This window comes from Nicotiana sylvestris, chromosome 10 (assembly GCF_000393655.2).
Source record: "Nicotiana sylvestris chromosome 10, ASM39365v2, whole genome shotgun sequence".
Lineage (NCBI taxonomy): Eukaryota > Viridiplantae > Streptophyta > Magnoliopsida > Solanales > Solanaceae > Nicotiana > Nicotiana sylvestris.
Genome location: NC_091066.1, coordinates 142,361,868 through 142,389,824, shown reverse-complemented (window position 1 = coordinate 142,389,824; position 27,957 = coordinate 142,361,868). Strand labels below are relative to the sequence as shown.

Here is a 27,957-nt window from a genome sequence, read left to right as displayed (position 1 = left end):
AATAGATTTCAACAAAGGCAGGGTATAAGAAATATGATAGCAACTGAATCTGAAAATGAGCCTTACAGTACCAGTAGAATTTGAAGATAATTTGGCAAAGTATAAAGATTAAAATTGCTCCTTTAGAAGAGAGAGCTACAACAATTGTATCTTAGAAATACGCAACTTTTCCATTATCATATTTCACTGGGAATTTCTAGGGCCAGAACTTGGTAGATTTTCATACTGCAAAAGAAAAAGACAGATAAAGTAAATAATTTATATAGCATTTCAAAACAGTTTGTTTACCCAAAAAAAAAAGCTGAATATTAATTAGATGAAAGCTGACCTCTGTTTTCAATTGTCCCATGATGATAGACTATAATTACGTATTTTAGTCTCTTATTACACTCAAATTTACTGCACTTTAATTGAGTTTGAGCTTTAATCGCTAGTGTCTTGCACTAATTGTTTGTTTTATGACTTATAGGAGTGATTCTGAGCTATATAGATGTTATGGAATGAATTCAAGTGATTTGGAGCTTTGAAGTCTGAGTAAAAACTCAAGTAATTAAGCCGGGATCTTATTCGGGGATCAATGGATGATAGAGCAACAAAATGAAGAATCGAGTAGGCATATTGCGCACTGTCTAGTAAAATGCACATAACATTTTGCTCAGAACCTCATTTGGGCTCCACAATACATAGTTGGAAAGATAGTACAAGGGGCTACAACTTTCATGTTTTACGTTTTTCCAAATTTCAAACTGAAAAGGGTGAAAAACGCGGTCGAAACAGCAACCGCGGACCTGAGGCGGGTTGAGTCGGTATACCTGCCATATACCGCGGCCGCGGCGTCCAGACCTGAAATAATTGTCTTTTTTCCCGTAGGAGAAAGTATAATTGTTTGGGCTCGACCTTACTTTGTATATATACATGTAAAACGGTATTTTTAAGGGGTTGGACATAATTTAGACCTAGGGAGGTTGAGGTTGGACAGATTTGAGACACAGATTTGACCTAAGGAGGTAGAAACACAATAGGAGCAAGGTGGAGAATTCTTCTACGAGTTTTTCCTTCCTCTTCCTATTTTTCATTGTTGGTTATGACTTTTAGTATTGTAGTTTTACATACTATTATGAATAGTTAATTTGTTATCTAGGGTTTTGATGGATTCTTTTGTAGAATAATTTCTTGTTATGTTTTTATATAATCGAGCCATAGTATTTTCTCTATTTGTTCAACTATATTATTCTTGTGGTTGGTTGAAGGGCCCTCAATTAGCTGTGCCTATTTAGTATGTATTAAGCGGGAGGGAGTGCATATTTAGGTAGTTGTTGAACAATATCACTCCCGACGTATGTGAGGAATAAATAAACAAGGGTTTAAAGGTGGGATTAGGGATAACGAAGCCTTGGGTGCGATCAAAATGAGCTGTAATTATAGCGAGCTAGCATAACTCGGGAGAGTATGTCTAGTAAATTGTCGTAATTACTCGGGAGAGAATTACAACATGCAGAGCACTCATGATCGGTAGAGAATACTTAAGCGAAATTATAGAAGACACAACGGGAAGGATTCCAACAATTGGGGAAATCATAACTCTAGACCTCCTTAATCTTGTCTCTAACCCTCAGTATCTGTAGTTGTTAATTACTATTTTAATTTGTTAGTTAATTAGTTAAACACAAGAATCTTAATATCTATAAGTTAAAAACTGTTCAAGCTTGTCTTCTTGGTGATAGTGAACAGTTGTACCTAGGCCTTAGTTCTCTGTGGGATTCAACTCCAAACTTGTAAATCGGATTATATTTGCAACAACCGCTTAATCCTTTTGATAAGGCATAGTTGGACGTGATCAGCCCATCTCCTTGAGCAGTTGTTCAATGATTTTCTTTTGTTTTTCATTTTCTCTACATGTAGAGCAAAGTAGATTCTTCTTCCTTTCACATAGCAATTTGTTTTTCAAGCGGAGCATTTCATTTTCGAGTTTAAGTGCCTTATTTTCATTTTTCCTTTCGCTAAAAATTGAAAGCACCGTAAAAACCTATTGAAGACTATAAAATAAAAAACAAGAAAAGAGGAAAAATAAATGGAAACACAACTCACTTGCTAAGTTCTTGCTTTGAACTAGAACCCCGTTTCCGAGAAGCCATTGGATAGAAACAAGAGCAAATTAAGAATAAAGTAGCTCTTTTCTTTAGTTTGCTATGTGACTTGCCTCTCGCAAGAGGAGAAATCCCTTTAAATGGATTGTTTTCATAATGTTCTTACCAAATGTAATATTAGAAGTTCATATTATTGTAATAGGAGAGATGAATGCTGAAAATTTAGCACCTTTCAAGAAAATGGTAAGAAATTGATTTTGTTGCTCAATTTCGTGAGAATAATTGAAAGTAACCTAGGAAGGCATAGATCAGGTCTCTAGTATCTTGAAATGTAGGTACTTAGGTACAAATTTGAAATAGTATGATAACTACTTTCCAAATAGGGGTAACCAAATATTGGGAGTGCCAATTTCGAGTTGTTTGTATAGTCAAATAACATTTAGAAACTTTTCTCTAAAGAATGTTAACTATTAAAAGAATTGTTTTTGTCACCTTATTATTTTTATTACTATTGTATAGGTTATTTTTTTTATGTTGTTGTTTCGTTGTCATTGTCAGTATTACTTGTATTTCTACTATTAGTTATATCGTTCTTGATAACTGTAATGATCCAACTGGTCGTTTTGAGCATCTGCACTTCGCCTGGTAGTTTGAGGCCTCGGAATGAAGTTTCGTCGGTTCTGTTAGCTCCGTTGAGTCATTTTGGACTTAAGAATGCGTCCGGATTGTAATTTGGATGTCCGTAGTCAAATTATTCTTGAAATGGCAAAAGTTGGATTTTTGGGAAGTTTGACCGGGAGTGGACTTTTTGATATCGAGATCGAATTTCGATTCTGAAAGTTGAAAGAGGTCCGTAATATAAAATGTGACTTGTGTGCGAAATTTGAGGTCAATTGGACGTGATTTGATAGGTTTCAGCATCGGTTATAGAAGTTGAAGTTTCAAGGTTCATTGATTTTGACTTGAGGTGCAATTCGTTATTTTGAGGTTGTTATGCGAGATTTTAAGCTTCGAGTAGGTTCGTTTCATCATATGGAACTTGTCTGCAAAAATTAGCGTCATTAGGAGTTGATTTGATATGGTTTGGACGTTTGGTTGCTATTCTTGAAGTTCTTGAAGTTCATGATGATTTTCATGTGTTTTGGCATCCGATTCGTGGTTCTAGAGGTTATTTTGGTGTTCCAATCGTGTGAACGAGTTCGTGTTATGTTTTCAGACTTGCGTGGCTGTTTGGCATGGAGCCCCGAGAGCTCGGATGAGTTTCATATGAGTTTCGAAGTGTTGGAAGAAGGTTCAGTTGTGCTGGTGTCTCTGTTCTCGCATTTGCAAGCTTTTCATTGTATTTGCGAGATATTTCTCGCTTTTGCAACGACGGGCTGGGGCAGGGGAGTTCGCAATTTCGAATTACATCATCGCATTTATGATTGCAACTCCGCATTTGCGAGAACAACTATCGCTTTTGCAAAAAACTCAGAGCTCGCATTTGCGAGTCTTATGTCACATTTGCGACCTGAACAGAGCTGGTCAGCCTTCGCTTTTGCGACGCTTTTGCTAGCATCGCAATTGCGATCCGGATGTCACAAATCCGACATTTAAGGCTGGTATTATGACTCCTGTTTCGGGACATAGCTTCATTCTATCATATTTTGAACCCTAGGTCCGAGAATGAGCGATTTTGAGAGAGGATTTTCATGTCAAATCATTGGGTAAGTACCTCTAATCAAATCTCAACTACATTTCATGATTATATATAAGATTTAACGTTAAATTCATGAGAAATCTAGGGAAAAATTTGAGGTTTTTGTCAAAGTTTTGAAAAATAAAAATTTAGGATTTGAGAGTCAAATAGGACTCGGATTTGAAAAAAAAAGTATTTGAACTCGTGAGGCTATGAGTAGTCAAGACCTACCCTTGGACCCAGGTTTTGACTGGCAGGCACGAGGTTTGATTTTTGTTGACTTTTTAGAAATTGAATAAAAATCACAACTTTATTAATTGAGATTGTTTTCCCTTGCATTATGTGATGTATTTAAGTTGTCTTTGGCTAGATTGAGCCGAGCGGAGGTGAATTTGTAAAGGAAAAGCTAAATTGTGTATTGAGTTAACCGAATTGAGGTAAGTATCTTGCCTAACTTTGTTGAGGGAATTTTTTCTACTATTTGACATTGTTTGCTACATGCGGGGGTGATACATATATGAGGTGACGATCGTATATGTATATGCCGGAGTTAATCATGCTCAAGGATAGATTATATTATAATTGTGTCTTGTAGAATTACGTGACCTTCTTGTTTCATGCTTTATTTGACTCCTATATACTAAAATCATAATATTAAATGTTAGGAACTAAGACTTGGCTTGTTATGCCTTGATCATCTTTGATGGAAATCCTGAGAACACATTGATGTGTCTAATTTGGACATCCACTATGTATAATCATTAATATATTGCTGCAGTAGATATTCTTGAGATATTACACTCTATACTTGGGTAGTGGATCATTTGTGAGAATTGTTGGAATACCTGAATAATAAGGTTTTTGCGGATCATTGAATTGTTGTTGCTTTGGAAAGTTGTGATTGGGATTCATTTGGAATATTCGTTTAAACACCTCCCTTGATGTTATTTATGCTTCCTGCCTTGTTCGTCATTGCTATACATATGCCTGGTAAGGAAGAGTGTAAAGCATGAAGGGTGATGTCGTGTCATTGTTTATCCATTTTCAGGTGAGGGAAAGTGTAAAGCACGAAGGGTGATGCCTTGCCATTTTATTGAGAGCAAAAGCACGAAGGGTGATACCGTGCCATGTTATTTGTGAGTAAAAGCACGAAGGGTGATGTCGTGCCATGTTATGTGAGTAAAAATACGAAGGGTGATGACGTGCCATTGCATTTATATTATCATGCTTTTGTGTTATTGCGAGTTCATGGTATGACGGGTGTTTCCGTGCAAGTGATGACGAGGGACATGCATTATGTGGTGATATCCGTTTCTTGCAGATATCTTCTCGTCTTTACCTTGAATTGTTACTGTCGTACTTATGGTTCTTAAGTGACTCGTCGTCACTTTTTTGTCTTTATTCTCTATCTCAATTGTTGTTGTGTTTCCCATGCCTTCTACTTGCTTAACTTGTAAATAACATGCCTACTTCCTGTTGTTATAATTGCATCCACATCATATCTGTTTCGTGGCACTTAGGTACAGGCCTTCTTCCATGTTAATCATTCATGTCTCTACTTGTTAACTGATAAAGATCATGTGCCCCCTTTACTATCTGTTATATCTATCTTCATGCCTCCGTCATGCTAATTAGCTGAAGTTGCATTCCTTTTCCTAATTCTTGTCATTACCTCTATGCTTTCCGCCTAGTCTATTGTTGATGTCCTTATGTACATTCTCGTTCACTATTACTATTTGTGTATTTCCTACTTTGTCATTTCTTTTATCAGTATTTCTGCCATTCGGTTGGTACTGTTTTACGTAATTCTAAGTTTTAATAGAATTTTTTTATTGACGAGCTACAACAATTGCACCTATTAAAGTAACTAAAATGATTATTGAAATCTATTCAAACGGAAGAAAAAAATCTATTGATAAATGAATTCTATTTGGTGAGGATGAGATAAATGCATGAAGGGTGTTGTCGTGCCGTTAGATTCAATGTCTTGAGTATATTTCTCACACTATTAAAGTTTTGAGGTGATTATTGTGGTTTATCGGCTTTCGCTCTAAGAAAAGGATTGGGTGAAATATTGGAATCTGTTGAATTGTGTTTTATTCTAGTACTTTGTTGTTGTTTTGTACATTCATTTCGTGTATTCTATCATGTTATACAGTAGTATAATTCTATTGTTAGTTTACATTACAGTGTTTATCTATAAGTATCTTTTAACTGAAAACCCATGTCACTACTTCGACGAGGCTAGTCAAAATACTTACTGGGTACATGGGGTCGGTTGTAATCATTCTACACTTCTGCGCCTTGCATGCAGACTTTTGGAGTGGAGCTGCTGATGATGTCGGGAGCAAACCTTGAAGGTGATCGTGCATTCCGGATACAACTTCCACTTGTCCTAGGTAGCTTTAGATTTTTATTAATCTGTTTATGTAGCTTTCAAACAGATCGTGTAACTATTTGTATCAGCTTTGTAAATTGGAAGTCTTAGATGCTCATGATTTGTACTACCACTTCTATGGTTAATGTGTAAAAGTTCAGCTAATTCTTTACTATTCTTCCTATAATTTCATTTGGAAGGCATTGTCTATTAGTTGGCTTACCTAGCGGGTCGAGTTAGGTGTCATCATGACTAGTGATTTTGGGTCGTGACAAGTTGGTATCAGATATCTAGGTTCACAGGTTCTACGAGTCATGAGCAAGTGTTTAGTAGAGTCTTGCGGATCGGTATGATGACGTTCATACCTCTCTTCGAGAGGCTACAAGTTATTTAGGATAAACTTCCCGTCTTTCTTTCCTTATTGTGCATCATTGATTTAGGTTGGAGCACAACTCTTTGAATTCCTTCCACGCATTCGTATGCGCATGCGAGCGCTCGGTATTGGCGGAGCATCGACGACTTGTGAGTCCATGGACGAGATGCGAGATGTGATTCATGTGTGCTGATGATGGGTCAGTTTGGAGGACTTGAGGTCGGGTTTTGACTTTAGCTTAAGCACGGGGATTTCGGTTGTGTGAGCATATACTTTGGGACTTATACATCCAATAGTTTCCCTATGAGTGGAAAATGTGGCAGGCGAGTGGTTGGATGACTAAATGATGGGTGGGATGTGACTGCGTGCTATGTTAAAATGATTTGAATGTGATGAAGATCCTGCTTGGGGTGTAAAAAGGGCTAATGGGTGCTTGATTTCTTTCTTGATGTGGCATATAGTCTCGAGTTATGAGTGTATTGAAAGGTTTTCATGTTGTTTAAATGTGGAATAAATTTGATTCTCATGCCTCATTGGCGAGTTCAGACTCAGGAAGATTAAGTAGTGGCATAGTAGTTATGGCTAAAGTTTAAGATTTACATTAGATGGTGTCGAGGCTCGCGGTATTTCTATATCATTGTGGATTATGCATTTTATTAATAGGAAGACTAAGTGGTGGAGGAAACAACCTTCGATTCATAAAAGGTCTCATCAGAGTGGGTGCCTCGGTTGTGGTACTTTAGGGTGCTAAGGGGGAATGCAACGGCTTATGGGCCTTAGGGCGGTGTGATTTTTATGCTAGAATCTCTTATGGAGAACTTTGGGGTAAGGATCATGGTGTTCTCGCAAGAAGGGGTATCAACTTGAGGGTAAATTGGAAGGAACTCAGAGGAAATAAGGTGGTTTGATAGGAACTTGGATCAACACGGTAATGTTATGATCGGTTCTTTAGGTACTTGCGATGTGGTGAGTCTCCACAGGTGTTTCGTAGCAATGCTCAAGGGTTTTGGGCAACTGCGTAACTTGGTTAAGTTAGAGGGATTAGGTTCTGATAGCTTGATTATGTGAAAATGGATTTCAAGGAGTTCTCGGTGATTTCTATCATGGTTCGAGGTTGATATTTCCTATTGGTGTGAAAAACATGTTGCGTATTGGTATTTCCTCCACGATGAGATCAAATAGAAGGTTTCTGACTGATTGGGATTGAGTTTTGCATGTGCAAGGTCACGGTTTAGTTTTAAAGGGAAGTACGTGAAATCTTAGACAGCCCGGACGGTTTTAGATGTCTAGATGGATGCTATTACTACTAAGTATTGCCTGAGAAGGATGTACATTTTAGAAGACACATTGTATTTTGACTTACGGATGCATCATTGATGTTGCGGTGCTTGCCTGGTTAGTCGACTGCTGAGATTCAGATTTTGTTTTGCGGCACAGAAGAATTTTAGAAGTACTCCTCGTAGGATGATCATGTTTGAGAGATGTGTTAGACATTTAGGCGGTGGAGTTGGGATCAAATAGGGTGATTTGTGTGTTCTATGGATGGGAGACTAGGAGTTCTCAAAAGCAGTTTGATTAGTGGTTGTGGACTGTGAAGTACGGCTAAAGCGGGCCAAATGATAGTATGTGTTATGGGTATGTCGTTGTGGACTTTTTGAGGGTTTTTTGTCCGTTCGGGGATGACTGGAGTTGATTTGGGGGCCCATTGGTATGCTCAATGAGGATGTGTATTTTGTATCGGATCGGATTTGCTTGCTCCTGCGCAGCTGTTACCTCAGGTATATCATCGGCCGGAATGGAAGCGATTCGCGCCTTGGTCTATGTTATGTATTCCTCTCTTATGCTATGATGGATTATGAGGGTTACATAGTTCTTCGAACGCATATTGTAATTCAGTTTAGGCTGCATGGCGCTATGGGTGAGATGGCCTTCGCGATGTTGATTTGCTTATTGCACCATAGATGTGCTTGTCCTTCTCAGTATTGTTTGTTCCTAATAATTTCCCCACAGTTATATTTTGTGCACTCTATCGTGCTTGGTATTTATGCACATGTGATCAGTGAGCCCGACTATAATGACTCTCGGGTACCCTATGTGGATTGATATGATGGGATCGGGTTGCTCGCCACAACAGTACTGGGATGAAATGTAACACATGATGTTTACTTCGTGTAGTTTTTCTTTCACCTTGTTGAAAATAGTTCATAGGAAAATGCTAAAATTTCCCTACCTGCTTAACTTGTTTAGTAGCTTTCTTATTTAACTTTCTTACTGTTTTCTGTCATGTCTGAATAATTACTTGTTAGTGTAAGAAACCGTGTTGTGTGGGGCTCCATATGATGATTGTTGAGACTTGTTGGTGGGGCTACTTGTATTGGCTGAGATGAGGTTTTTAGACCTTGAGATTTGCACTATCGTATCGAGATAATGAATGTTTGAAAGAATGATGCCATGTTTCTGCTGAGGATTTGGGCAATGGCCTTGGTCAGACGAGTGACCTTCTTAGTTTATTGATCAGATGTGTGGTTAAGAGATTATGCATGTTTCTTTCATCATCGGTAGTGTGTGAAGGTTTTAGAACGAGGTTCTAATCAATATGAGGTTTGCTACCGGCACCGAATTTGTTTTTAGGCAGCGATGGTGGTCAGTAATTCCTGATGTGAGTATCTGAATGATGGGGTATGTCATGTGAATACAACTTGGGGTTATGGTTATGGCTTAATACGGCTTGTTCAGGCTTATATAGTCTGTAGATGTGAGATTCTGGATGTTAGAGATTGGGTTCTAAGGTTTAAGGACCAAGGATGAAGTAAGGACCTCTAGTTATGTTGTGTTGGCTGGCTTATATGGAGCAGGGTGATGTGGGATCATACTCCAGTATATGCATGGTAAAATTACACCGTGATTTGATGGCCTTGGAACGACTCCTGGCAAGTTCGAGGACGAACGTGTGTTTAAGTGATGGAGGATGTAACGACCAACTGGTTGTTTTGAGCATCTGCACTTCGCCCGATAGTTTGAGGCCTGGGAATGGAGTTTCGTCGGTTCTTTAGCTCCGTTGGGTGATTTTGGACTTAGGAGGGCGTCCTCATTGTAATTTAGAGGTCCGTAGTCGAATTAGTTTTGAAATGCGAAAGTTGGATTTTTGGGAAGTTTGAACGGGAGTGGACTTTTAGATATTGGGGTCGGATTTCGATTCTAGAAATTGGAATAGGTCTGTAATGTAAAATGTGACTTGTGTGCAAAATTTAAGGTCAATTGAACGTGATTTGATAGGTTTCAGCATCGATTATAGAAGTTGAAGTTTCATAGTTCATTAATTTTGACTAGAGGTGTGATTCGTCGTTTCGAGGTTGTTTTGTGTGATTTGAAGCTTCGAGTACGTTCAATTCGTCATATGGAAATTGTCTGCAAAAATTGGCACCATTCGGAGTTTATTTGATAGGGTTAGGACGTTTGGTTGCGATTCTTGAAGTTTTTGAAGTTTATGGTGATTTTCATGTGTTCTGGAATCCGATTCGTGGTTCTAGAGGTTATTTTGGTGTTCCAATCATGCGAGCGAGTTCGTTTTATATTTTCAGACTTGCGTGGATGTTTGGCATGGAGCCCGAGGGCTCGGATAAGTTTCATATGCGTTTCGGAGTGTTGAAAGAAGGTTTAGCTATGCTCGTGTCTTTGTTCTCGCATTTGCGAGGTTTTCATCGCATTTGCGATGTTCGCATTTGCGAGATACTTCTCGCTTTTTCGACGATAGGATGGGGCAGGGGAGTTCGTAATTTCGAACTACATCATCGCATTTGCAATTGCAGCTCCGCATTTGCGACACCAACTGTTGCTTTTCCGAAAAACTAAGAGCTCGCATTTGCGAGTCTTATGTCGCATTTGCGACCGGAACAGAGCTGGTCAGCCTTTGCTTTTGCGAAGCTTTTGTCACATTTGCATGCATCGCAATTGTGATCCGAGTGTCGCAAATGCGACATCTGAGGCTCGTATTAAGACTCCCATTTCGGGACTTAGTTTCATTTTATCATATTTTGAACCCTAGGTCCGAGAATGGGCTATTTTGAGAGAGGATTTTCATGTCAAATCATTGGGTAAGTACCTCTAATCAATTATCAAATACATTTCATGATTATATATAAAGATTTAACATCAAATTAATGAGAAATCTACGGAAAATTTTGGTGATTTTGTCAAGGTTTTGAAAAATAAAAATTTAGGATTTGAGAGTCGAATAGGACTCGGATTTGAAAACAAAATACGTATTTGAACTCGTAAGGCTATAGGTAGTCAAGTCCTACCCTTGGACCCGGGTTTTGATCGAGCGGTCCCGGGATTTGATTTTTATTGACTTTTTTAAAAATTGAATAAAAATCACACCTTTATTAATTGAGATTATTTTCTCTTGTATTGTGTGATGTATTTAAGTCCTCTTTGGCTAGATTAAGCCAAGCGGATGTGAATTTGTAAAGGAAAAGCTAAATTGAGTATTGAGTTAGCCAAATTTAGGTAAGTGTCTTGCCTAACTTTGTTGAGAGAATTTTTCCTACTATTTGACATTGTTTGTTACATGCGTGGGTGATACATATATGAGGTGGCGAATGTATATGTATGTGTCGGGGTTAATCATGCTCGGGGGTAGATTATATTATAATTGTGTCTTGTAGAATTCTGTGACCTTCTTATTTTATGCCTTATTTGACTCCTAGATACTAAAATCATAGTATTAAATGTTAGGAACTAAGACTTGGCTTGTTATGACTTGATCAACTTTGATGGAAATCCCGAGAACACATTGATGTGTCTAATTTGGTCATCACTATGCATAATCATTAATACATTACTACGGCCGATATTCTTGAGATACTAGACTTTGTACTTGGGTAGTGGATCATTTGTGAGAATTGCTGGAATACCTGAATAATAAGGTTCTTGCAGATTATTGAAGTATTATTGCCTTGGAATGTTATGATTGGGATTCATTTGGAATATTCGTTTAAACACTCCCTTTGATGTTATTTATGCTTCCTTCCTTGTTGCCTGGTAATGAAGAGTGTAAATCACGAAGGGTGATATTGTGCCATTGTTTATCCATTATCATGTAAGGGAGAGTGTAAAGCACGAAGGGTGATGCCATGCCATATTATTGAGAGTTAAAGTACGAAGGGCGATGCCGTGCCATATTATTGGAGTAAAAGCACGAAGGGTGATGCCATGCCATATTATTGAGAGTAATGCGGTGCCATATCATTTGTGAGTAAAAGTACGAAGGGTGATGCCTTTCCATGTTATGTGAGTAAAATCACAAAGGGTGATGTCGTGCCATTGCATTTATGTTATCAAGTTTTTGTGTTATTGCGAGTTCATGGCACGAAGAGTGTTTCCGTGCAAGTAAGGACGCGAGATATGCATTATGTTATGATATCCTTTTCTTACAGATATCTTCAAGTCTTTACCTTGAATTGTTAGTGTCGTACTTATGTTTCTTATATGACTCATCATCACTGTTCTGTCTGTATTCTCTATATCAATTGTTGTTGTGTTGCCCATGCCTTCTACTTGCTTAACTTGTAAATAACATGCCTATTTCCTGCTATTATAATTGCATCCATGTCATATCTATTTCGTTGCACTTAGGTACATGCCTTCTTCCATGTTAGTCATTCATGTATCTACTTGTTAACTTATAAAGATCATGTGTCCCCTTTCTTATCTGTTATATCTATCTTCATGTCTCCGCTATGCTAGTTAGCTGAAGTTGCATTCCTTTTCCTAATTGGTGTCCCTCTATGCTTTCCGCCTAGTCTGTTGTTGATGTCCTTAAATACATTCTCGTTTATTATTACTATTTGCGTATTTCTTACTTTGTCATTTCTGTTATCGGTATTTCTGCCCTTCAGTTGGTACCGTTTTACGTATATTTGATGAGGATGAGATAAATGCACGAAGGGTGTTGTCGTGCCATTGGATTCGATGTCTTGAGTATATTTATCACACTATGAAAGTTTTGAGGTGATTATTGTGTTTTATTGGCTTTCGCTCTAAGAAAAGGATTGGGTGAGATATTGGAATATGTTGAATTGTGATTTATTCTAGTACTCTGTTATTGTTTTGTACATTCGTTTCGTGTACTCTATCATGTTATACGGTAGTATAGTTCTGTTGTTAGTTTACATTACAGTCTTTATCAATAATCATCTTTTAACTAAAAAGCATCGTCACTAATTCGACGAGGTTAGACAAAATACTTACTGGGTACATGGGGTCGGTTGTACTTATACTACACTTCTCCACCTTGCGTGCAGACTTTTGGAGCGGAGCTGCTGGTGATGTCGGGAGCTGACCCTGAAGGTAATCGTGCATTCTAGATACATCTACCACTTGTCCTAGGTAGCTTTATATTTTGTTAATCTTTTTATGTAGCTTTCAAATAGATCGTGTAATTATTTGTATCAACTTTGTAAATTCTAAATCTTAGAAACTCATGATTTGTACTACCAGTTTTTGGGTTAATGTGTAATAGTTGAGATAATTCTTTACTATTCTTCCTATAATTTCATTTGGTTTGGTATTGGCTATTAGTTGACTTACCTAACGGGTCGAGTTAGGTGCCATCACAACTAATAATTTTGGGTCGTGACAATAATATTACAAATGTTAAGGTGTTCATGAGTAGGAGATCTTCCTAGAATTTTATATCTCCAACAGATTTGTTGTGAGATAAATAAGCCCATCCTCACTAATAGCTCGAGTAATTTAATGATGATCATGACTAATAGTCTGCTTGGCCAAACTTCTAAAATCAGTATATTTGGAAAAGTATTTTTCTCAAAAGTCCGTTTAAAAAAGTATTTTTTATGTGAAGTAGTTTATGTTTGGCTAATTAATTTGAAAAATACTTTTAAGGGATAATGCATAAAATCCTCCCAGACCTATGACCATATTACCAACTACACACCTTTTCTTTTCGGGGGTCCTATTACCCCCCTGAACTATTTTAAAGTATAATAAACACCACCTTAAGTGCTGACATGACATAGAGAGTGTGCACATTCTCTTAGAGGCAAGTGGAAGTTACAAAAATAATTTTAAAATTGATTAACAAGTACAAGTGTCATCTTTTGATGGGACATTACAGAATTAATTACATCAAATTAATTAGTTTTCTTCGCTTCTAAACCTTTTCTCGCACGAACAAGGGGGACATCGTTTCAACGGTGAAATGCCGGAGCAAAAATCCAATACAACGCAAAATCAACCCAGAAATCAAAAGCAGATATGTTTAATAATAGAAACAGAGCTACAACTAGAGGGAGCAACGAGCATGATTCAGTAAGAACCTACGAACAGTCAAAACGGTTTCGTTCACTGGAGTTTCGTTGGAGCAAGGGTCTTCGTCGGAGTTTCGTTCTCCGGCCAGATCTGACAATATCAAACAAGTATTATATAAAACCCATTAAATGAGGTTTTTGCCTTTTGGCCGGATATGGTAATGAAGGCCTGCAAATAGAAAATAAGGAAGAAGAAGAAAACGGTGAAAAAAAGTTTTTAAGTAAGAAATACACATTTTAGGCGCCTGTATTTCACCACCTTGCACGCATCTGGTTGTTTCTTTTTAAGGGGTAAATAATATTACTTAAAAAAAGTTCAAGGGGGTAATAGGACCCCCGAAAAGAAAAGGTGTATAGTTGGTAATATGGTCATAGGTCGGGGAGGATTTTATGCATTATCCCTACTTTTAAGCAGCAATTTGTGTTTGACCCAACTATTAATTAGTACTTTTAAAGTGTATTTTTCTCATAGAGCTACTTTTTTATGTTTTTCAAAGTTATGTAGGCTTTTACTATAACGACCCGGCCAGCTGTTTTGAATATTACAGTCCATTTTCCTCCATTTACTGCTAAATTCATGCTTTACAACTGTTATATAACTCGTCAGGGTAATTGGTTCGGGTCCGGTGAGGTTTTGAAATGAATTGAGACACTTAGTCTTCAAGAAGAAAGCTTAAGTTGAATAAATTGACCGGAAGGTGAAATATGTGTAAATGACCCTGGAATGAATTTTTGATGATTCCAATAGCTCTGTATGATAATTTCGGGCTTAGAAGTGTGTTGGTATATTTATTACAAGGTCCATAGCTAAAATAGGATTGAAATGGCGAAAATAAGAAATTTAAGTTTGGAAGTTTGACCAGGGGGTTGACTTTTGATATCGGGGTCGGAATCGAGTTCTGAAATTTTTTATAGCTTTATTATTTTATTTATGACTAGTGTGCAAAATTTGAAGTCATTGCGGATTGATTTGATATGTTTCGGCGCAAAATGTAGAAGTTGAAAGATTCGAAAACTCATAATTCAATTCAATGCGCGATTCGTAATTTCAGTGTTGTTTGACGTGGTTTGAAGTCTTGATTAAGTTCGTATTGTATTTTGGGACTTGTTGGTATAATTGGTTAAGGTCCCGAGAGCCTCGGGTGGATTTCGAAAGGTTAATGGGAAATCGGACAAAAAGGATTGCTGGAATTTTCTGCGGCAGAAGCTGTATTGGACAACTGTGCAATCGTGGTGACTATTTCGGAAGCTTATATCTCAAAATACATAAGGAATCTATAAATTTGCAAAACATGAAAGTTGTATCCCTTACCTCTTAGTTTCCAGAAGACTAAACCATTAATTATTTTGATATTTGTACAGAAAGTTATAATTGACGGAATAAGGGTTGGTAAAGCTGTTTTGAAATTTTTTAGAAATGTTTGATGCGAGGAGGCTATTTTTGAAGCTTATATCTCGAAATACATAAGGAATCTGAAAATTTTCAAAACATGAAAGTTTTAGCCCTTGCATCCACGTTTCCAGAAAGCTAAACCATTAACCATTTGAATATTTGCACAGAATGTTAATATCGATTCAATAAGGGTTGGTAAAGCTATTTTGAAATTTTCCAGAAATGTTTGATGCAAGGAGGCTAATTTGGAAGATTATATCTCGAAATTCATAAGGAATCCAATAATTTGCAAAACATGAAAGTTGTAGTCCTTGCATTCTAGTTTCTATAAAGTTAAACCATTCATCATTCCGACATTTGTACAAAAAGTTATGATAGATTTCGTGAAGGTCGGGACTGCCTTTTGTTTTGGCTGGAAATAAGTGCAAGTCACATTTCATGGATGTGACTTGCCTGGAAAATAGCTTATATTCGGGAATTAGCCATTTGTATTCATTTTTGACGATTGTAGAGCTCGGGAAAAGCAATTTTCAACATATTTTTCAAGGGAAACATTTGGGGTAAGTATTCTATATCTGAAGTGATTATATTTCATAAATACATGGTTATATTCATCGTTTAATTCGGATTTAAATGGAAGAAATTGAAATTTTTGCAAAACTTTTCAAAAATGAAAAATTAAGATTTGGAGGTCGAGTTGTTGTCAGAATTTGATAATTTTGGTATGGTTGAACTCGTATCGGAATGGGTAGTCGGATTTTATGAGTTTCTCCGAATTCCGAGACCTGGGCCCTATGGGTGAATTTTGAGTGCAATTTCCGAATTTTAATGGAAAATATAGAATTTCCTAGGGAATTAATTCCTATAAATGGTATTGATTGAACTGAATTGTTTGTGGCTAGATTCGAGACATTCGGAGGCCGTTTTGAGAGGCAAAGGCATTGCGAAGTAGGATTTTGCTCGGATTGAGGTAAGTAACGGTTATAAATCTTATCCTGAGGGTATGAAACCAGAGACATTATGTCGTATGACTAATTTTAAGGTGACGCACATGCTAGGTGACGGGCGTATGGGCGTACACCGTAGGGATTGTGACTTAGTCCGTCCCGCGAGACTGTGGAATCAATTGGCCTACTATTTAATATATGTTCCCTTTGTTTTCATGGAAATTGATTGTACTTCATGTTAGAAACATGTTTAGGTCTTATGTGATCACTGTTGAGACCTGTGAGGTCGTGTACTTACTGAATTAATTACTAATTGTTGTTTTGTACTAAGTAATAGCTTTTCTTGCTTATTATGCCTCCGTCTCTTGCTGTTCGTTGTTGATACATGACATTACCTACGTTTGGGCTGTTTATATGATTTTTGAGAGCCCGAGAGACTGGAGAGATTTATGACTGAGTGAGGCCGAGGGCCTGATCTGTGTCGATATTTATGGGATCGGGCTGCATGCCGCAGCATGTTGTTACTAATTTATGATTGAGTGAGGCCGAGGGCCTGAGTGATTTATGCCATGAGGTGGCTTGTTATAGCGTTTGGGCTGAAGGAGCCCCTCCAGAGTCTGTACATACCTCTAGTGAGCGCAGGTACCTACTGAGTATGAGTGCTGAGTGCGAGTGTCGAGTGCTGAGCGACTGGGAGGAATGAGTGAATGTGAGGAATGAGTGATTGTGAGGTTGGAGTGAATGGGAGGACAGAGTGACTGTTACTCTGAGAGAAAGAATTGGCTGCATTATTGTTGCATCGTAGATGTCATATCACTGTTTTGAAAATTATTGGAAGATAATATTTACTGCTCAGTCAAATTTGATATCTGGCTTATTGAGTTCGTGCTGATGTGACTTAAACTGTTAAATTGAAAGTATGCCTACTCTTATTTGAAAGTTATTGAGATAATTGTATTTGCATAGGTCGTCGCTACTTCTCAGTTCCTTATTTATTTCTGTTACTTACTGAGTTGGTGTACTCATGTTACCCCATGTACCTCGTGTACAGATCTAGACACTTCTGGTCACGGCGGTTGCTGATTGAGGAGTCAGACTCAGGAAACTATTGAGGTAGCTGCACGACGTTCGCTGACCTTGAATCTCCTTTCCTTTCATGTTGAATTGTTCTATATTGCCAGGCAGTGTTTGATCAGTAGGATGTTGTTATCATTTAGATGCTCATGTACTCAATGACACCGGGTTTTAGGAATGGATTGATTAGTACTTTTGGAATTATATTCTGTTCTAAAAGTTTTTATTTAATATTAACAGCTTCCGCCTTTATTTAAAATTTTTACTGTGTTGAGATATTGAGTTGAGGCTTGCCTAGTACCACGATATGCGCCATCAAGATAGATGAGATTTTGGGTCGTGACAAGTTGGCATCAGAGCCTAGACTACATAGGTCTCACGAGCCATGAGCAGGTTTAGTAGAGTCTTGCGGATCGGTACAGAGACGTCTGTACTTATCTTCGAGAGGCTGCAGAACCCTTAGGAACATTTCACTTTCTTGTATTCTGTCGTGCGAACTTGTTAATTCCGGAAACTAAAATTTCTGTTATTTCATTCTCTCACAGATGGTGCGGACATGTACTTTCGGATCAGGAGGCCAGCCACCAGTAATGTACTTTCGGATCAGGCGGCCAACCACCAGTACCACCAGACAGGGTCGCAAGAGGTCAGGGCCTTGGTAGAGATCGAGGTCTGGCTTGTCTAGCAGTTGGAGCAGCACTTGTAGTACCACCAGTTGCTCCAGCTCAAGAGCAGATTCCAGATATGGTTGAGCCGACAGAGCCAGCTCAGGCACCAGCTGTGCCTATTGTGATTCCAGGCCTTCAGGAAACTTTGGCCCAGATACTGAATGTTTGCACTTGTCTTGCCCAGGTGGTTTCGGCTCAAGCCGCACCTGCCACTTCTTAGGCCGGGAGAGGTACGCATACCCCTGTTGCCCGTACTCCATATCAGGTGGTGCAGGGACTGCAGACACCGGGGGTACCACAAGCCCAACTGGTTCCAGCTGTTCAGGACTATGTGGTTCCTTCCATGCCTGATGACGAGCAGCATAGATTGGAGAGGTTTGGTAGACTTCAGCCTCCGACCTTCAGTGGTGTAGAGGGCGAGGATGCCTAGGGTTTCTTGGATAAGTGTTAGAGAATTCTTCGTACAGCAGGTATTTTGGAGACCAATGGGGTCTCATTCACTACTTTCCAGTTCTCTGGAGCTACCTTCACTTGGTAGGAGACTTATGAGAGGCGTAGGCCGGTTGGTGCAGAGCCCCTTACATGGCAGCAATTTTATGCTATCTTCCTGGAGAAGTATGTACCGCAGTCCCGTAGAGAGGAGCTGCGCAGACAGTTCGAGCAGTTAGGTCAGGATAGTATGACTGTGACGCAATATGAGATGAGATTTTCTGAGTTAGCACATCATGCTGTTTGGTTGGTTCCCACAGATAGAGAGAGGATTAGGAGGTTCGTTGATGGTCTCGCATATCATCTCCGAATTCTTATGATTAGAGAGAGGGTTACTGGCACTTCTTTTAAGGAGGTTGTTGATATTGCTCGGGATATAGAGTCGGTCCGTCGCCAGGAGCGAGTAGAGAGGGAGGCCAAAAGGCCTCATAGATCCATTAGTTTTGGTGGTGTTCCTTCTGGAGGCCAGTTTCACCACGGCAGGGGTCGTCATTTTAGACATGCTTAGACTGCTCGTCCAGCTCACCGTGGTGCATCATCTGGCCATGGTTTTCATACTTCTCAGTAGGGCCACTCATCTCTCAGTGCTCTTCCAGCTCAGAGTCTATCACGTTCTCCATCGGTTCAGGGCTCATCTAGTTATTCCATTGCTCGGGGTTCTCCTCAGTCCCCACCACCAATATCGGGGAGTTGCTTTGAGTGTGGAGAGTTTAGACATATGTGGAGGCAGTGTCCTCAGCTCTAGGGAGGTCCAATGCAATAGAGGAGTCAGACTATGACTCCAGCACCAGTTGCTTCACCACCCGCCCAGCCAGCTCGGGGTGGAACCCAGTTAGCTAGAGGTCTCTCTAGAGGGGGAGGCCAATCAGGTGGCAGTCAGGCCCGATTCTATTCCCTTCTTGTCAGACCAGATGTCATTGCTTCAGATGCAGTGATCACAGATATTGTCTTAGTGTGCCATAGGGAAGCTTATATATTATTGACCCTAGTTCCACATACTCATATATTTCATCATATTTTGCTTGTTATTTGGATATGCCCCGTGAGTCCTTAACTTCATTTGTCCATGTATCTACATCGGTGGGCGATACTATTATTGTGGACCGTGTGTATCGGTCATGTGTGGTAACTATTAGGGAACTGGAGACCAGAGTTGATCTCTTATTGCTTAGTGTGGTTGATTTCGACGTGATTTTGGGTATGGATTGGTTGTCTCCATGTCATGCTATCCTGGACTGTCACACAAAAACTGTGACACTGGAGATACCGGGATTTCTCAAGGTCAAGTGGAAAGGTTCTCTAGAATATGTTCCTAGTAGAGTAATTTCTTACTTAAAGGCTCATCGAATGATTGGGAAGGGGTGTCTATCATATTTGGCTTTTGTAAGAGATGTTCATGCAAACATTCCTGCTATTGATTTTGTACCGATAGTGCGAGACTTCTCGGATGTGTTTCCTACAGATTTGCCGAGTATGTCACCAGACAGAGATATTGATTTCGGTATTGATTTGGTACCGGTCACTCAGCCCATTTCTATTCCACCATATCGGATGGCCCCAGCAGAATTGAAAGAATTAAAGGAGCAGTTGTGAGAGCTGCTTGTTAAAGGCTTCTTTCGGCCTAGTGCATCACTGTGGGGTGCTCCAATCTTATTTGTGAAGAAGAAAGATGGATCCATGTGCATGTGTATCGATTATCGACAGCTGAACAAGGTTACAATGAAGAGCAGGTACCCATTGCCTTGTATTGATGACCTATTTGATCAGCTACAGGGTGCCAAGGTATTTTCAAAAATTGATTTGCGGTCTGGCTATCACCAGTTAAAAATTCGGGATTCGAATATTCTAAAGACGGCATTCAAGACACGTTATGGTCACTATGAATTTCTTGTGATGTCTTTTGGGTTGACTAACGCCCCAGCAGCATTTATGCACTTTACGAATAGTGTATTTCAGCCGTATCTAGATTTATTTGTCGTGGTATTTATTGATGATATCCTGGTGTACTCACATAGCCAGGAGCAGCATGCGCAACACTTGGGTATTGTATTACAGAGGCTGAGGGAGGACAAACTTAATGCTAAATTCTCTAAGTGTGAGTTATGGTTTAGTTCTGTGGCATTCTTCGGACACATAGTGTCCGGTGAAGGAATCAAGGTGGATCCGAAGAAGATAGAGGCAGTTTAGAGTTTGCCCAGGCCATCCTCAGCTACAAAGATTCGGAGTTTTCTTGGCTTGGCAGGTTATTATCGCCGATTTGTATAGGGTTTCTCTTCTATTGTTGCACCTATGACCAGGTTAACCCAGAAGGGTGCTCCGTTCAAATGGTCCGAGGAGTGTGAGGAGAGCTTCCAAAAGCTCAAAACAACTTTGACTACTACTCTAGTATTAGTTTTGCCTACAGGTACCGAATCTTATACTATGTATTGTGATGCATCGCATATTGGTCTCATCGCGGTGTTAATGCACGATGGTAGGGTGATTGCCTACGCATCCAGACAATTGAAGGTACATGAGAAGAATTATCATGTGCACGACCTTGAATTGGCAGCTATTATTCATGCCTTGAAGATTTGGCGGCATTATTTGTACGGTGTCCATTGTGAGGTCTATGCTAACCGTCGGAGCCTACAACATCTATTCAAATAGAAGGATCTTAATTTGCGACAGCAGAGGTGGTTAGAGTTACTTAAAGATTATGATATCATCATTCTGTATCATCCGGGGAAGACTAATGTTGTGGCCGATGCATTGAGTCGAAAGGCAGAGAGTTTGGGCAGTTTAGCATATCTACCGGTAGCAGAGAGGACATTAGCACTGGAGGTTCAAGCCTTGGTCAATCAGTTTATGAGATTAGATATTTTGGAGCCTAGTCGGGTTCTAGCTTGTATGGTTTCTCGGTCTTCTTTATATGACCGCATTAGAGAGCGCCAGTATGTTGATCCCTATTTACATATCTTGAAGGACACAGTTCAGCACATTGATGCCAAAGATGTTACTATCAGAGATGATGGGGTATTGAGGATGCAAGGTCGAATTTGTGTGCCAAATGTAGATGGGTTACGTGAATTGATTCTTGAAGAAGCCCACAGTTCATGGTATTCTATTCATCCGGGTGCCACAAAGATGTATCAGGATTTGAGGCAGCACTATTGGTGGAGAAAAATGAAGACATAGTTGAGTTTGTAGCTCGGTGTTTAAATTGTCAGCAGGTAAAGTATGAGCATTAAAGACCGGGCGGATTACTTCAAAGACTTGATATTCCGGAGTGGAAGTGGGAGCGTATTACCATAGACCTTGTAGTGGGGCTTCCATGAACTTCAAGGAAATTTGATGTCATTTGGGTGATTGTGGATAGGTTGACCAAGTCCGCACATTTTATTCCAGTTGGCACTACTTATTCTTCGGAGCGGTTAGTAGGGATCTATATCCGCGAGATTGTTCGCCTTCATGGGGTGCCCGTTTCCACTATTTTCGATAGGGGCACATATTTTACATCATAGTTTTGGAGGGCAGTGCAACGAGAGTTAGGTACACAGGTACAACTGAGTACAACATTTCACCCTCAGATGGACGGACAGTCCGAGCGCACTATTCAGATATTGGAGGATATGTTACGCGCGTGTGTTATTGATTTTGGGGGTTCTTGGGATCAGTTCCTACCTCTAGTGGAGTTTGCTTATAATAATAGCCACCAGTCGAGCATTCAGATGGCTCCGTATGAGGCTTTATATTGGAGATGGTGTCGGTCTCCAGTGGGTTGCTTTGAGCTAAGTGAGGCTAGGCTATTGGGTACTGACTTGGTTCAGGATGCCTTGGACAAGGCTAAATTGATTCAGGAGCGGCTTCGCACGGCGCAGTCTAGACAGAAGAGTTATACCGAGAGGAAAGCCCGCGATGTGTATTACATGGTTGGGGAGAAGGTTCTGCTAAAGCTTTCGCCTATGAAGGGCGTTATGAGATTTGGGAAGAAGGGCAAGTTGAGTCCAAAGTATATTGGACATTTTGAAATACTTAAAAGGATTGGAGAGGTGGCCTATGAACTTACTTTGCCACCTAGCCTATCAAGTGTTCATCCAGTGTTTCCTGTATCTATGCTCCAGAGATATATTGGGAATCCGTCCCATGTTTTGGATTTCAGTACAATTCAGTTGGATGGTAATTTGACTTATGATGTAGAGCCAGTGGTAATTTTAGATCGACAGGTTCGAAAGTTGAGGTCAAAGAACATAGCTTCAGTGAAAGTACAGTAGAGAGACCAGCCAGTCGGAGAAGCAACTTGGGAGACTGAACATGAGATGCGAACAAAATATCCACACCTATTTGAGACTCCAGGTATTTTTCTAAACCCGTTCGCGGACGAACGTTTGTTTAAGAGGGGGAGGATGTAACGACCCGACCAGTTGTTTTGAATATTACAATCCATTTTCCCCCATTTACTGCTAAATTCATGCTTTACAACTGTTATATAACTCACTGGGGTAATTGGTTTGGGTCCGATGAGGTTTTGAAATGAATTGAGACACTTAGTCTTCAAGAAGAAAGCTTAGGTTGAATACATTGGCCGGAAGGTAAAATATGTGTAAATGACCCCGGAATAGGTCTTCTATACCTGTTGGGACATTATCAAAGATGACATCAATGGCCTTGTTTAGGACTTCTTCAAAGGTACCCCTCTGACTAAATATTATACTCATACTTGCTTGGTGATTATTCCTAAAATTGACTCCCATCTATCCTTTAGTAATTTTAGACCTATTAGTCTGTCTAATTTCACTAACAAGATTATTTCAAAAATCCTCTCTATTAGACTCAATCCTCTATTGCCTAGATTAATTAATGCTAATCTGAATGGTTTTATTAAAGATAGGCTTATTTCTAAAAATGTCCTCTTAGCACAGGAAATTGTTCAATACATTACTAAGAAAAATAATGGTGGTAATGTTATTTTGAAACTTGATATGACTAAAGCATATGACAAACTTTCTTGGAATTTTGATACTTTATTTCTTAGGAAATTTAGTTTCTCAAAACATTGGAATTGCATGATCATGAATCTATTGTCTGGCATTTAGTTTTTTTATTATTGTTAATAGTAATAGGAAAGGCTTTTTTTAACCACAAGTCAAGGTTTGAAACAGGGAAATCCCCTATCTCCCACCCTTTTCATCCTAGATTCTGAGGTACTTACCTGCTCTCTCATTGATTTATACACTGATGTCTCTTACTCCTTTCTCTATGTCTACTAGAGGTCCACATATCAATACTCCTTTCTCTATGTCTACTAGAGGTCCACATATCAATCACCTTGCCTATGCTAATGATATTGTTATTTTCACTAGTGGCAACAATGATTCTATTAATCTTATCATGAAAATCATTAAAGATTATAAAAATTGCTCTGGTCATATGGTCAATACTCATAAAAGCTTCTTCTTAACTGCCCCCAATACTTGTGCACATAGAATCAATAGAATCAGAATTGCTACTGGTTATATGTACAAGGATGTTCCCTTTACATATTTAGGTTGTCCAATTTATGTAGTAAGGAAAAAGATTGTATATTTTAATGGTATGGTTAATAAAATTGTTAAGAAGCTTAATGGATGGCATGGTAAGATTTTATCTTAATGTGGTAGATTGATTTTAATTAAGCATGTCCTTCAATATCTTCCTATTTATACTTTTTCTGCCATGCCCTCCCCCCCAAAGAGTACTTTTAACTCGATTGAAAAGCGTTTTTGCCAACTCCTTTTGGGGATCCTCTAGAGATCAAAGAAAATACTATTGGAGATCATGGAAAACCCTATGCTTCCCATGTAATGAATGAGGCATATGTGTTAGAAGAGTGATTGATTTTGATGGAGACTTAGGACCATTCCATCCCTTTGGGATAACTTCATGATTCAGAAATACTACTTAAGATCTCATCCTGTAAGTAAAAAATATGCTCCAGGGGATTCACATGTATGACAAAAATTGAGGAAAATAAGAGACAAAGTAGAGCCACATATTCATTGGGTAGTAAATTACGGCAACTCTAACATGTGGTGGGATAATTGGTCGTGGAAGGGCCCTTTAGCTCTTCTCTTCCCAAATGAAAGGAAGAATCCGAAAACTCTTGTGAAAGAGTACATTCACAATGGTGAATGGAACATAGAAAATCTCAGTCCCAGATGATATTGTGGACCACATCAAAGGAATCAACATTGGAGACCAAACCCCCCCCCCCCCGATCAAGCTATACGGAATCTCTCTGATAATGGTACATACTCCAATAAAACTACTCAGAACACGTTCAGAGCTATTAAAACTAAGGATCAATTCCTTAGTAAGGTATGTCACTCTAGCATTCCTTTTAAAATTTCCTTTCTAACTTGGAGATTATGGATGTCAAAACTTCCATTTGATGAAGTAATCCTTAACTTTGGTAGACATTGTTTCTAGATGGTTTGTTGTACTAACCATATCAATGAGTCTATACAACATGTGTTTATGGAAAGCTATGCAGCAAGGTTTATCTAGAAAGCAATTGGCGCTCCCTTGGGAATTAAGCATGTACAAATACCTATTCGAGGGTGGCTGAACCACTGGTGGCAACAAAGGTCCAACAATGTTGTTCACAAACAAGCTTTGCAGATCATTCCAATCATCACCTGTTGGGAAATTTGGAGGAATGGATGCTCGTGTAAATATGTAGATCAAAAGAAGTTCAACTTGTACAAAATGAAGCAACAAATCAGTTGGAATGTTATGGTTGCTGCACAGAGGACCTTTCCTAAATGCAAGTTGACATTGCCTTGGGTCAAGTATTGTTGGTCAGACTACAACCCATCCCTGAAACTATTATGGCAACATGGATGAAGCCATACCAGGGAGCATTCAAGTTAAACACAGATGGAAGCTTTATCCATCAAAATGGTAAAGCATGGCTTGGAGGTGTTTTGAGGAATGAGGAGGGTGATTTATGTATGGCCTTCTCTCTATCAGCAAACTGCAGAAGCAACAATGAAGTAGAAGCTTTTGCGACTTTGGTTGGTATTAAATGGTGTATTCAGAATGATTTTTCAGACTTCATGCTTGAAATGGACTCTTTGCTCATAGTCAACATGATCAAAGAAAGACATACTGACAATTATAAAATGAAGAACACGGTAGATGATATCTCATAGTGTATGAACCAAGCCAATATCACTCCTATACATTGCTATAGGGAAGCTAACCAGATAGCGGACTACTTGGCAAAAAATGACTTCCAACACATCGGAGAGGAAGATGTACATGTCTTTCTACTTTTTGCCTAGGGAAATCAAGGGAACTTTCATTTTAGATAAATTTCAAGTACCTAGCATTAGAACAAAGTATGATAAGGCAAATTTCTTTGTGAGTTAAGCCTCCCATCTTGTAATTTTTGGGCACAGGAGGTTGTTTTACACCTCTCTGTGATTTTTTGGTTAGGGTGGACTCCCTAGTGTTGTAATCTTGGAGGTAAGACAATCGCCCCCTCCTTTCTAAAGATAATACAACACACCCAGTGATACTGAGAAATTATATTTAAAAAAACTTAGCTAACAAAAATGTTTTCTTTATCATAAGTTATGCTTGGCGTGTTACAATTGTCCATATACGTGGAAGTAGGGATCCTTAGCCACTGAATTGAGAGAAGGAAACCTCAGGGCTGGTAGTAGCAAGTTTTGCTAGATAGCCTGCCACCAGATTTGTAATGCATAATATTGACATTAGCCAGCTAGTTCAACATTTGTAGAGTTTCATCAATGATCTTAAAATCTTATAATCGTGTGTTTTCTTATCCTTCAGCTTGCCGGTCACAGTAACTATAAGAGAGTCTAGTTCCAAAGTAAAATTTGTGTGTCCATTATGGATACACCAACTGTCACGCCCCAAATTAGGATGGGACATGATGACGCTCAATCTCTCTTATCTGCCGAGTAAGTTTTGTTCCATGTAAAGATACATGTTGATAATATTATTAAGCCAACCAAGTATGAATAAGTCTTATACTAAGACCATATGAAATTAGTTAATAAAAGTTTAGCCAAAAGATATCTGAAAATTTAAACCAACCAATGATAGTGATGAACCTATCTTTGGAGTATTCTCCTAAAACACAACAACAACAACAACAACAACAACAATATAATAATAATAATAATAATAATAATAATAATAATAATAATAGTAATAATAGTAATAGTAATAATAATAATAATAATAATAATAATACGTCATAATGACTAAAATATTGAAGACAATCAACAATTGCAGGGAGGAATCAACGGAGTCTATCTATTGGATCTACGGGAAGTTTAAAATCTGAAATCTAGCTACGAGCTTCCTCACCTGCACACTCAACGCTTGCCACATGATGTGGTAGGCTCAAACAGGCTAAGTATCTAACAAGCAATGGCGCTTGCGAGTGAGAGGATAGATGTCTCATTCCCTGACCCTGACGGCTTTTACACTGCGGAGGTTAACCACATTTTTCCTTTCTAAATCTGAACATAGTGCATCTACTAGTGTGGGGTAGCTAGCCCTGGCCCCATAGGACTCATACCTGGGGAGGTTGGCTACTTCTCTCTTGCCATATGTGATCACATATATCTAATTTGAGGTGAATCTAAATAAGTGCAAATAATAGCATAACAACACATCAAACCAATTAGGAGATTCAATTACTTTTGAAATTCTGAGCTAACTAAGATTTCAAGCAAGGTAATTCAATTTCTGTAATAAATTCTGTATCGTGAGCAATGATAGATTATTAGCATTTAAGCAAACCAAGGAGTTTCAAACAACAATCTGAACATGTACACTTAAGAGGATTCAAGCTTATTTGTTTTGTCAAGCAATTTTCTTATTACACCTGTCTTGTTTGGCCCTTGACTTAAGAAAATTATAAACTCAACGTACCTCAATCGACTATCAGGAACTTTACCAATGAGTTCGTGTAGTTAAACCCTTTGAGAATCTCCAATAAGGGGTTAGAACAATTAGCCCACCAGTAACTTTAACCTAAATTCACCAAATTAGGTTCAACTTGGCCCCAACATCATAACTAGGTTTTTATCCATGAACTCTATTATTCCAACCATTCAAACCTGTAAAGCTTCTAATCTCGCTAATAGAGAGCAAAGAAATTACCTTAGATGTTGCTCTTAGAAACCTAGATCTTGGGGTTCTTGAAAAGTCCTTTAAATCTTGTTGAAAATCTAGAATTTTAGAAATTTTAGATGTTAACCAATATTTACCTAAAAGTTTCTAAATAGAATTCATGGTAGGTATCATACCTTGGGTGGATTGGGGAAGACCTGGGCCGTTCTTGCTCTCAAAATTTATGTAGAAATAAGGGAATTTATTTCTCCCTAAAGTGGCTTTTATATCTGATGAAATTATGCCTGGGGAATTGTTGTGCGTGGCACAGCCATAGCACTAGGAAAAATCTAGAATTTTTTCCACATGTTGTGGTGCGAGGCACAAGAACTCCTAAAATTTTCTGTTATGCTTGTGCGACCCATAAGC

The 27,957-nt window shown here is 38.8% G+C and overlaps 1 long non-coding RNA gene across 7 annotated transcripts; it reads right to left on the bottom strand.

The window, feature by feature from the left end:
* On the bottom strand, positions 1 to 27,957 carry LOC104240976 (uncharacterized). Of its 7 annotated transcripts, XR_714595.2 has the most exons (6): positions 27,726 to 27,957; positions 27,580 to 27,647; positions 27,349 to 27,450; positions 24,986 to 25,073; positions 6,027 to 13,937; positions 1 to 225 (listed from the first exon to the last, which is right to left on the bottom strand). It is a non-coding gene; the product is annotated as an uncharacterized lncRNA (long non-coding RNA). The 7 variants fall into 7 exon arrangements; XR_011402749.1 differs by lacking the exon at positions 6,027 to 13,937; XR_011402748.1 differs by lacking the exon at positions 27,349 to 27,450 and having other exon boundaries at positions 6,027 to 14,015.